The sequence below is a fragment of the Arctopsyche grandis genome, chromosome 9, assembly GCF_051622035.1.
Source record: "Arctopsyche grandis isolate Sample6627 chromosome 9, ASM5162203v2, whole genome shotgun sequence".
Taxonomy (NCBI): domain Eukaryota; kingdom Metazoa; phylum Arthropoda; class Insecta; order Trichoptera; family Hydropsychidae; genus Arctopsyche; species Arctopsyche grandis.
The window spans coordinates 12,180,398-12,193,775 of NC_135363.1; the positions used below are offsets into that span (position 1 = coordinate 12,180,398).

General features: G+C 33.7%; 1 protein-coding gene across 1 annotated transcript in view; it reads left to right on the forward strand.

Moving 5' to 3' along the window:
- The window catches only part of LOC143917278 (cyclic nucleotide-gated channel alpha-3), a 155,027-nt gene that overhangs the window by 52,340 nt on the left and 89,309 nt on the right, over positions 1 to 13,378 (forward strand). The gene's annotated exons all lie outside the window — the stretch shown is intronic.

Sequence of the window (13,378 nt, forward strand, 5' to 3'; positions counted from 1 at the left end):
GCAAATGACGACTTTTTTTTTTGGTTCAGAGAGGAGATATTACTTTTCATATAGATCTATGCCCAGTGAGTGAACACGAATCTGGCAATAAAAAAATGTTGATTGGCTCGAGATTCGGAGATATATATGTGTTTTTTAAATCGCGCGATTTTTCTATATCTTGGTGTTGTTCGGTCGATGTCTCAAAATCTGTCAATTTTATGTTCAAAAAAAATATTGGAATCTATAGTCAAGTATTTTATCTTTTATTTGTAGTACTTTTCTGCTTTCAAATCTCTCTAAGTAGTCGTCCAGTTCAAATCAAAAGTCAAAAGTACGTATTTTCACTTGGGATTTTTTCCCACTGTTAATACTACTTTATATTGAGTTTTTTCTATTGAAACATGTTTACTAGGGATAATATATTGAATTGTCTTTATATAAGAATAAAATAAAATTCCACTTAGAAAAATCATATTTCGACTATTCTTGTGGATAAATAGTCATATCTCGTCTCTGAACCATTTTTCGTGTCGAACGGTGTTATTATTATATGTTGTATACTAATGTTTGAACTTTCGCTGCTATTGTTTTTTAATGTATTATGTATTTTTTCTGCATAATTTTATATTTTTTCTGTTATATTTTCAATTTTGCATATTGCAATTTACGAAAAAAATCTTCCAATAGATATTGTGCAAATGTCAAAAAGGTCGTTTAAAATTTGAAGACAAGGAGGGATCCTAGATTAATGGCAAAATGATCTCAATTTATGCGTAATGCTTTAAATTAATTTGCTATTTTAGCAAAAAAGGATTGTTATTTACGACGCGCGTCCACGTCATTGCGTTGTCCTCTTTTGTCCCTTCTGCCTCTTCGCTTGTCCGTTCTTCTAACGCCATCTGCTAATACAGGAAATTAAGTGTCAATTAAGAATTTTGATGAATGGCAACATCGGACAAGTTCTCCTCTCCCTCTCCATCCATCCACCTCCCTTTCTGTAGAATCAGCACTCATTAGCGTCATCGCGTCGGAGTGATTGTTATTTTATTTGTGAGAGGACCGTGTTTGCGATGCCCGCATTTAACGCTTTGAAGTTATAAATAGAGCCTAGAGAGGAGGCCTCGGGGGTGGAAGAAAGGTGTGTGTAGGGGGTGGTGGGCCCCGGGATGTGTGTCAAGAGGGGCCCATGGCGAGTCTGCGCCCCCACTTTAAGGTAGAATCAGGTGTGCCTGTTATGTTCACGTGTACCAGAGTGGGTACACGTGCACGTGACAGACCTCTCTTCCTCGAACATCGCTAAAAAAATATTACAAAGGATTTTAATTGTAATTTATTTTTACAGACTTTGAACTTTTTTTACACACATACAAATGATATTTATACATATTTCATCTTAAAAATATTTTGAGCATTGTTGGGGTATCTTCAATCACGATTTTTTTATTTGAATAACAATAGTATGTTTAAGGTGGTTGTTATATTATACATACATTCGTATATTTAGCAAGGTTCGAGTTTGCGTCTCTGGTGCGCATCCTTTCCCCTCCTTTGAACTAAACCAATTACGTTCATTTTATGTACTTCTCTTCTCGCTTCCTTGGCAGGTGAAGCCATTGGTGTTGATCCTTCCAACTTCTTAAAGTAGCGTACTTGATTTCAAGCCTTACTTCTTCACGTTCCGGCAAACATTATCGGCTTCGTGAAGTTGAAGAATATAATACTTCCCCATTGTATGTACATATATATATACTTTCGTTCCCTTATTCATTGTTGCTATTTATAGTTTGTACGCGAATGATTCGAAGAGGGATACGGCCATAAATATATATTGATAGTGATGTGCTGCAAGCTTAGAAAATATAAGCCGTTATATTAAATTTGAATGTGGCGGAAGTCCAGTTTTCTGCTCCAAAAATACTTACATATTTCATTTTGACTTAATTCACAATTTTTTGTATATGTCCAGAAGCATTACACGTATTATAGGCCACCAATATGCTTAAATATTATTAAATTCAAAACATTATATTTAATGTTTTGCGAGATATTCGGAAATTATGAAAAGTGGACTTTTGGCACTTTCAGTTATAGCGGCTTATATAATGAATTTTGGATAGGAACATTTTTCTTAAATTAAATGAGACTTTTGAATGGATAAAACTCCTTTCCTTGTCAATTTTTAAATATTGCCAAATAATTTCTAAAATGGCGGAGAAGAATAGCTCACGGAGAACTACAGAAGGATTTTTTTCAAAAGAAAATTGTTACAATCGACAGCCTTTTGGTTATGAATTCGTTCTGAACATTCAGTTCTATAAAGCTCTTTTAAAGGGCACAAGCTTATTAAGAGGGTAGAATCCTTTTAATAAGCTCTTATTTAAGTATCTCTTACCTCTAATTGATTTTATACATTATACCTCTTCCACGTAACATCCTAATTATATTTCCAAAATAGGGAGACGGGCGATACGCCAGTATAATCTGTCTTTAAAGGAGTTTGAGCATATTAAAATGGGGAAAAACTACCATATTACGTAAATCTATATATGTATATATATAAAAATCAATGTTTGTCTGTTTGTCACGTATGCGTTCCTACTTATGCGTTACTACTTATGCGTCACGTATGCGTTCCGATTGCGATGAAACTTACAGGAGTTATTGTGTGTTTGTCCGCGATGGTTTCTGTAAAAAAAATCGGAAATGAAAAAAACGGGAATGAGTGGCATTGCAACGTAATAATTACAAGTGTTTTCGCGTCTCCACCTGCGTTGTTAGGATAGAATAAATAAACAATTGAATAATTTCAAACGTGTTTGTGAATCGTGTAAGTTCAGTTCTAGAATCCAATGTATTACTTTCTGATTAGGTTTACTTATTTAAATATTATTTGTAGAAATTAATTTAGCGTAAGTCTGTCAGCTTAAGATAAAAATCAATAAGCTGAAAAAAATTACATATATACATATTCATATTCTGCTTTATGATACATACGTAATCACTTCCTCTGAAAATAAAATCACATATGAAGTGTTATTTTCCTTTGTCAGAGCTGTGCGCACAGGTGTGCAAGGCATTTGAAATGTACATATATACATATATAAGTTGTTACCTATCCGTAATGCATTTCCTTCAAATCCATTTATAGTCCTGCATTGAACTCCACTGCGATTCCGATTTCGACGAATCAGTATATTAAATTGTTATATCTGTCTCTAAAAGGCTCTCGCTCCCGTTCGAGAGCTGCTTTGAGAAATGAGAAGCGCATTCAAATTCAACTCGGAATTAAATTTAAATAACACCCAGCGAATGTCGCCTGGCTTTCGTTCGTTTCCAAGCCAAAAAGAGTCAGCAGAGGATACTCGGCTGCAAAGCTCTCGTCCCACTCAATAAATTTGAAATGTCCCATAGCGAGAATTTATTTCTTATCCTGCAGAAAAAGGGGAGTACGGGAAATTCAAGGGGGTGGGATACAAACGAACAGACATCGCCTCCTCTCCACCTACATATTTACAACCCCAATCTTATAGCGTGCGTGTGTGCATCGCATCTAATTCAGCAGATCTCGTAGAATTTCTTCTAATATATATATAATATATATATATACATATGTATATCGTAACAGTCGTGCATTGGAATGAATTCATAGAGATAGTAAACACAATATAAAAGGCAATTACTCTATCGAATAATGTATAATGAAATCTATATGGCTTTTTGGCTATTATTTCTATTGTTTGTACGTTTTCATATCGTTTGACGAATCAGAATCTACGTTTTTGGAGTTTCATTATATAATACGTACATATATGTACATATATACGTATATACATATATATATATATATATATATATATATATATATATATATATATATATACGTATATACGTATGTATATACGTATATACATACGTATATACGTGCATATATTTACATATATGTGCGTATATACGTACATACGTACATATATGCACGTATATACGTACATACATATATGTATATGTACTTCATCAAGAAAAATCAATGAACCGAAATGGATTCGCCTGCTATGTTTTAATGTTGAATTGTTTATGGCCTTAGTTTCGTACGGAAATAAAAATAGATCGGCTATCGGATTTAACTATTTCATCGTTATTACAATTGTTTGCACTTTCGTTATGAATATTATTGGAATTACCGATTATTTCGTTTATTAAAATCATTCATACATTTATTGCATAGCTTAAGCGTAATGCTGTAAACCACGAAGCTTACTAATTAATTAATTAATTCTTATAAATTGTTATTATTAAAGCTATTCGAAAGACTTCATATATACATATGTACTCGTATATTTTCTAGTCGAGGTGCGCTCTCGTAAATTGACGCGGTTCTATATCAAAACGAATAAAGGTATATTCATACTATTCAACACTGAAAGACAACAGAACGGCACAGCGGTGTATGGAAAAGACAATTTACGTTCATACTATACAGCGGTGTATGTTCAGACTGGAACATGCGCTGTTTAGACAAAGACAAACTCCGCTTACATATACATATATTATAGAGCGCGACGACACGGCGCAAAATTGCTTGCGTCGTATCGTCAATTCAATATTCACAATATGATGTTTTTGAAAATATTCATATGCGCATGCGCACTTTTGTAATTACGCGTGCACTCGCTACTATGACGTTACGTCGTGCGCGAATATTTCCACACTGGCCAAATAAAACCGGTTTGCTTTATGCGTGGGGGTGATATCTACCGCTGTATAATATGAACAGATTCTGTCGACTGCTGTTGTTGCTGTTATTGTTGTTACGCCACGTACATATTACAGAACATATGAATGAGTCCATATATAATGTACCTAAGAATACTTTTCGTACTGATGTTTACGTGCAGTACGAAAAATATAATTGCTATAATACTTTGATCCATCGAGTGTTGTATCTTTCAGCTTTGTTCCAATCAAAGACATCAATTTTCTCAGATTGCGTTAGCGATTCGTCAGAGTTGTGCGGTATTGTCGTATCCAGAGATCTTCAAATGTATCCCGGCAATCAGCGGGCTACAAAGGAACACAAATGTACCAGAAGGGCTCGTCCCACTTGGCACTTATCAAAAGACAACGAGTCAGTGTCGAGACTACCCATCTCGAGGGGACGTACTTCATACTAAGGTACAGAGCCTTGTGAACCATATACACATGTATGTATATGGCTTCTCTCAGAGAGATTCGGTCTTAGGAATGGGGTCGCGAAGCTTTTCAGAAATTTGAAATGGATGCATGATAGTATTATACTTTTAGTTGGTACACCTCTGGTTACCATAAAATATCTACGGACGTTTATTGGTTGGTGAATGCGTGTGAATTTATGCCTATATATTATCGCTTGTGTTTGCGTATTCGAAAGCAGGGGGTTGTCGGTACATGTGTACCTAGTGGGGTTCGAGGGTTGCCCGTTATTGTTTTAAACTGGAGATCATGTCCATTGTAGTAATATTCCATTCGTTGGTACTTACATACATACATTCATATGATGCCAACACTATAGGAATTCATTGTGATGTGGATGCAATCGATGGTTCAAGTGAAGCTTTTCTGATAATTATTTTATTTGTTTTCTATTTAATAAAATAATTTGCCAGATAAAATACCTTTGTGAGAATTCTTTTTTGCGGTTTCTTTCTATATATATTATATATAATTTTTACAATACGTACTTCCTACTAGAATAAAAAAATCAATTGATGTATGCATGTGTGTATGATCTCAAACTGAAAAAGTTTTTTGTATGATAAAATAAAATAAAATAATTTCAGTAAATGTATGAATAACCATAATGTAGTCAAAGACGAACAATGGCTAGGGATGGGTAACAGTTTTGGTCGGAGAATATCCATTACGGCGGACGAGCACGTTTGCTCTGTTAATTGACCGGTACATTGTTATTGGATTCGCTATGCTAACACCTGACGAATGTTTATACTCCGAGATGACCGTGGTATATTTGCCATGTCCCAAAGGTATTAATATCTGCGAACATTCACGTCGGAAACATCGATTCCGAACCGAAGAATATAAATATCGAAACTGTGTATAAAATACATACATACCTTATGTTGCCTTCCTGGCACTATCAAGAAACATCTCTTATGTGAATGACGCTGACAGTGTTCTTGCATTTTAATGGAAATTAAAAACAAGAATTGTACTTGAATTTTTTCGTGAAGAGCATCATGTTTAAGGGGTCGAAAAAAATAGTGGAAGAAAAATCAAACAAGAGTAAACTGCCACTCCCGGTTGACGGATGCTCAACAAATTTTATACATAACTTGGGATTAAGCTTATACTTTTAGATATGACATTTTAGTACAATAAACAAAAAGGTTTCTGAGAAAAATATAAAAAACCTCGATTCACTTAAGTGAAAGTAGTACTTCCGGTTGTATAAAATTTATAATTCCTATATGTAAAAAATTCAGTCTGGTTTGGTTAGCGGTTTGGGAGATACTTGAATTCAAAAACTTAAAAAAAAAGAGGAGAACTATAAGGGGAGGTACCACTTCCGGTCAACTTAAAAATGTTACGTCATATCGATAATAATTTCAGTTACCGATACCAAGTTTGAGTTCGATAACGGTGTTCAAAAAATCCCCAAAGACACACAGACACACAAACACATATATTTTCTAGATCATGAAAACGTGATCAGTGATCGATTCTGAGCTCGAATCAGTCAAAATCTCGAGTTAGAATTTTTGCATGATCACAAAACTTCATCTACTGTTACTACGTTACATACAATAGATAAAGTAAAAAGTGACTAAAAAGTACATGAGTGATAATAATTGAGTGCTTAGCTCCCGTCTTCTGTTTTTACAGACGGAGACACTTTCGCGTCTGACAAGTGTTTCTAAAATGGTCTCAGGGCGACGTGACAAATGTACCCGGCAGGCTCTAGTCCGGTCCTGGCAAGATTAATGCATTTCTATTAGAAGTTTGTTTGTAGTTAGAAGCTGGCGCTAATGCCCGGCGAGAAACCGTGACGACTTCCGAACAACTAGCGCCGCAGTTATTAATCAGGCCTGAATAGGGCCAGACTTGCACATTCATAATATTCAAATACATATAAAAAGAAAGGTCTAAGATTAACCACACCGGTTCTAAGAAAAATGTTTTATTACACGGGATGTTCCAAGGAATCTTTTATAGTCAATTATTCGGATGAACGGCCAAGCACAGATAGAAGTATACATTTTTGTAAAAAATCAACATGTTTTTTTAGGCGACCGGAAAATCCACAAAATGAGGTCCGCACTCTCAATAGATCCACACTTTCAAATGCCCTCTAGAAAAACTCATACAATATACCTGTACATATATCCACAAAGATGGGACAGTACACTCGGATAATTGCACACAAATACATCAGTACACTATGTTGTTCCACACGAAGGCACACTAAGAATGCCATTTACAAATACGATGGCACACGCCGACATTGTCGCCCAGACACGAAAATGCACATGTTTATTTTAGTTTTTTACTTTATATATGTACGTAGTAACAATGGATGAAGTTTTGTGATCATGCGAAAATTCAAACTCGAGATTTTGACTGATTCTAGCTCAGAATCGATCACTGATCACGTTTTCCTGATTTAGAAAAAATATGTGTGTGTGACTGTGTGTTTGGCTTTATTTGTGCTTATGTGTGTGTGTGTGTTAGTATGTGTGGCTGTGTATTTTGTGTGTGTGTGACTTTTTGAACACCGTTAGTCGTATCGAATTGAAACTTGTATCGGTAAGTTAAATTCTTATCAACACAACGTTTTATCCTTCTTATATTCACATCTGATTTTTTTAATTGCATACATCATTTGTGCCATGACAGAAATTATCACAAGGCGATATATTTTGTTAGATTATTTTTATACATATTGTCACGTTCCAGGAAAATATTTATTTAATTTTTATTTACTACTTGGTTAACCAACCAAGTTTCTTTATTATTATTAAAATGTTACATTTATCTTATACTATAGATATATTCGAAAAGCGATATATTATGGAACGATGACTTTTATAATAGGAGACACGTAGAACTATTTCACTATAACTTTAACTTTCGTTCACTTTATTCTGCTGCTGTGCTGATCGTTATTTGCGGACGCGTTCTCGGAGTTTTGATGATGACGACTGTCGCTCTCAGAGTCGATGATGATGACTGTCCGTCACTGCGGAGTCGATGTTGATGACTGTCCGTCACTGCGGAGTCGATGTTGATGACTGCTCTCTCGGAGTCGATGGTGAAGACTGCTCTCTCGGAGTCGATGGTGAAGACTGACTAATGCGATCGAATGGCGATCTATATAAATGATTTGTTATCTTATGGGCTGGGCACATTCCTGTGTTATCTGAATATCCTATTACAGGAATTTTTATAGTTTTGTTATTCACGTATATGAGCGTGTGAAAAGTACATTTGATATTGTGGGAACTAGAGTGATAAGCGGGGTACATAACAATATGTATGTATGTAAGTACCAACAATTTTTGAAATATAAAGTTCATAAAGACATTCAACAAATTCGAAATGTAAATAACTCGAATTTGCGAGAAACTGAGAGGAAGGATACCGATTTATTCGATCCGTACCAACAATTAAGCTAAAAAAGTCGGAATATTCTAACAGGAGACGGTCGATCTGTATTTTAATTACCACAAGATCTCGCCAGCAGCATTTTTGGACGGGAGTTGAACCCACGACCTCTCTATTGGTATTAAATAATGTTGTCTTGGAAATGCATACTTTATAATATGGAACCATTTTTATATAAGTACTATCATTATTTTTATATGCTAAGCGGAATTAAAAATGAAAAAAAACCTGCATAAGTATTGTTGCGTAGGGGTGGGTGGAGGATCCAAGTAAAAGGCCAAAGTCGTTTCACACTTTGGCCTTTTACTTGGATCCTCCACACGCACTGGCAGTGCTCAGTCCAGAATGACGTGATATCGCCTACGTACCGCCTTATAAGGGGTAGATCTCTCAGGAAGTCTAATCTGTTTACCTTTTGTATAGTCACGTATTCGGATATGTATTCCCACGACATTCGGTCACACGGTATGGGTCAGTTCTGAGAAGGGACTAATAACGGTCATTGTTTAGCCTACATGCACTTAGAGTCTAGATATAATCCTTGAAACCAATTATAATGGTCGCACGGGGATGCTATCGCCGCTAAGTGCAAGCACTTAGTTTGCAGATAATCCTTGAACGGTCACACAAACTCTGGGATTCTATTCGCTTAATCCGCGGTGTACGTAACAGTACTAATAAAAATTAACTCATCTTTAGTGTATAATGCATTATTTTGACGTATAATCGGCAGTGTACATATAATCGGTAATCGTATAATCGGCAATCGTATGACCCGAAAAGTCAACTTTAATGTTTATATAAATTGAAGATAATATCTGGCATAGAAAACAATATTATACATATTGTTGAATAGTGAAAAACTGACGCTTCGTAAAAATATATTTTTTTGGCTTGGTGATTTACCAACACATATACATATAATCAGTCCGCAGTATTGCGTCAAAGCTATGCAAAAAACTCCCGAAATTTTGTACGTAAATGACCGTAATAAATTTAGCTTTTGTTAAATTCCATTGATGTTCACAAATGTAGGAGACAATGGGAACGACGATGAAATAAATGAATCTCTGTTAAACAGCAACTCCGGGCATTTTCATTTTTGCAAAACTTCCTAATCTAAGATTTTCCCAGTTTATGTGAATACGAAACTTTATGGATGGAATAGTTTCCTGAATCAAATTTTGATTGAATTTAGAATGAGTACTGTCATTTTACGAGGGTATAGTCCATGCATTAAAACTAGAGATTACCCATTTGGTTTCAGTAATAAATTAAAATGTGAAATGGAATTGAATTATGCATATATAAAATAGCTTTCAGAACATACGTATATTTAAAAAATAAATAATATTTGTTCTTCGAAGACTATCAATTAATCTTGAGCACGCGAAGCCTTCGTAAACAACCTCTGACCCAAAAGTGTCCGAAATGTGACAGGCTACTCCGGCGGGAATTTCGATAATGTAACCTAACGGGTGGTTCTTAAATTAAGTTCTGTTTTTCAACTTTGGCAAACTTTCATACATGAATATTTCGAAACAAGCCATGAATCACTTACTTCCCACAGGATGTGAGCGCGCGTATAACATAAATCACACACTAAACAGGTTATAGTTTGGTTTTTAAATTTTTTGAGTACATTACATATAAACTCATGTAAAAGTCAATCATTTATCTTTTACATAATTTACACATAAATTCATCCATCAGATCGAATTTTGCAAAACGTGAATGAAATCTAAAATTACATAAGATATAAAATATCTAAATCCACAAACATAGTTTAAAGCTACATACATACGTAAGTATAGTCGACGTTTATGTTGGGAAAATATTCCGAACGTTAAACTTTTCGACACACACACACAAACATGTTTGTATAAATGGTAGAATAAAATAGTATTAGCTTTACGGAATAGTTTTAGCGAAAACAGGCAATGGCATATTTATTCAATTAACGATATGAATTATTTATTTGCATTATACAAATACATAATGTATACAAAAAGCCCGAAATTTGCGCAAGGAAGGTTCGTTTAATTTGTATGTAAAGAAGCCACTCGACGCGAAACTTAACGATGAAATTTCACAGGAGAAGCTCACATTCCAAGCGAGGCGACAAAAGAAGGCGCGAAATTTCGCAATTAAATATAATTTACCGCGTGATAAAAAATCGGAAATTCAAATCCTTCGTGGATTCTTTCACGCAAATTCTCAAATTGCATTCTGCAAGGGGGTGCCATCGGTTTCGCCGGCAGTAATTCACTTTGTAAAACAACCCTTAATGCAATAAGGGACGCTTTTCTCGAGGCCTCTTTCCCGAATCTAAGGCTTCGCTCTTCTACTCTTCCTAGCCCTTCTATTATTCACTTCTAAATTCGTGTGGCGGAAGAAATAGGGCGAAGGGGTGGTAGTGCATGGGGATGGCGTGAAGGAAAAAAAAGCATCAATTTTAAATGAATAAATAACGGCCGCACGGGATAAAGCGTTCGCTAAATCCGGAATCAGGCCCTGAGTCGCAAATCTGATAAGAGTCGCACTGGGTGATTACAAAAAAGCTAAATCTATGTATATTTTAAATCTTTTCTATGATAATTCATTCAGTATTATCTGCTAAGCAATTTTATTAAAGCTATTGATAGCTTTAAATTTGTATTAGGAATGTTTTGAAGAACTTTCAGATATCAAAAAAAATATATATATATTTTAACCTAAGTAAATTCTACCTGTGTTTATAAATATATTATACAATAAACTAAAAATTGTAATTTAGCGTTAAATTAATTTAAAGTTATTTCTCCCATTATCGGTTTACCGATTTTTAGCGGTGAATGAAACATATTATGTAGATGACTGTATGTGGTTACTTTTCCTAAAAACTTTAACCTAGATCAAATTGTATATAATTTAAAATAAATCCCAGGTTTATTAATGTCATATAAATATAATAATTAAAAAACAATAATTGAACAACCGTCTGATAGCATTTATCACGACTCTCGTCGATCTGTGTTGCCACTCTTATGCATTCATAAGTGTAGCCACTCAGAATGCATCAGTGATACTACCAAAGAACTATCAAACTGGTAGAAATCATGCTACTCGCTATAACTTATTATAATGAGTTACTGTTTCTATGTTACCACTGTACAAAAATTCAAAACAAAAGAGATATATGATGAAATATATGAGAGAATTCATATTAATTAATTACTTTATTTTTCCTTTGAAAGGTCTCACCTTGAATTTGCCTCAATTATCTGGTCACCTTTTTATTTATCCCATATTAATTGTATTGAGAAAATCCAACTTAAATTTATTAAATCCTTACGCTACCTTTTTCCTACCTATGCTTTTTCTACTGTTCCCGATATTTCAAAAATCCTATCTTTTTACAATCTTTCTGTCAAGCGACGACTTATTGATGCTACATTCTTCTTTCAGCTCATAAATGGTTTCCATAATTGTTCTGATTAACTGAATAAGGTCAAGATCCCAGTTAGGTATTCTAGACACGTTGCACTCTTTTCACTTAATCCTTTCAATACTAATACCCAAAAATATTCTTATCTGCAGTGTGTTTATCGTATGTTTAACGGGGAGCTGAATGACGTTGATCTATTCGGTATTTCCTTACATCAATTCAGGACTGCCATCAGGAGAGTTTTAATTGATTAATCCATTTCTATTTCTATTATATATTCTTTATCAAATTATATTATATCGCTTTATGTTTATCCAATTATATTATATCACATTATGTTTAATTATGCATTGTCTTATTTAGTCATATTTTAGTTTTTATTCTTTTCTTTTTCATTTGTTTGTCTATATGTACTATGTAGATATATTATGTATTTTGTAAAAATCTATAATTGGGGCTCAAATGTTATTTTGTTATATTTATTCTTTTTTTTTTATGAATTTCTACATCTGAGGCCTGTTGATAATTCAATAAATAAATAAATAAATATTCTTTTCATCTCGTTCAAAATTATAGTCATATTGGACATCTAATATTGAAAATAAACAAATTCCAGACTAACTAATCTACAATACGGCATTTGTATCAATTTTAATGCAGTTTTATAATTAATGCAAAGTAATTTCTGGTAATTACCGATAGAGAAATTTTGGCGATAAATTGGTAAACCGGTAATACAATACCTAGTACGTACATATACATACATACATATTTACATATGTACATATATGTATGTTCTAACAAAAAAAAATATGACAATGAAAATAAAGTCTCTTGAAAGTAAATTAAAGTAAAATCTTTTATTACGCGTTGGATGTGTTTTGTAAGAAAACAAAATCAAATTAAGTAGGGAAAATAAAAATTGTAAAAGTAATCATACAGGATTTAGCGCCCATGTATATTTTCCTTTTTTGTATTTTCTGACATTTTTACTTTTTTGGCTGAATTGATCCAGCACGTAAAATGAAAATTGACTTACAGCTAATAATACAGGTCAAAATATTACTATTATAAAAAAAAATGAATTAATCGTTTATCACTATTATCGTGTACATTTTTTTTTATAAACTTCATTGGAATTAACAATAGTTTATTTTATTACAGTCATTTACGATACAAAATTTGATATATTTTTAGCATAATTTTGTTTTGAGCTTAATACAAGTCGCACGATTAAACAATTATATAAAAAGCTAATTTAAAGACTATGCACATGCGCAGTCTATTATTTTATTATATTTAATTTGTTTTTTG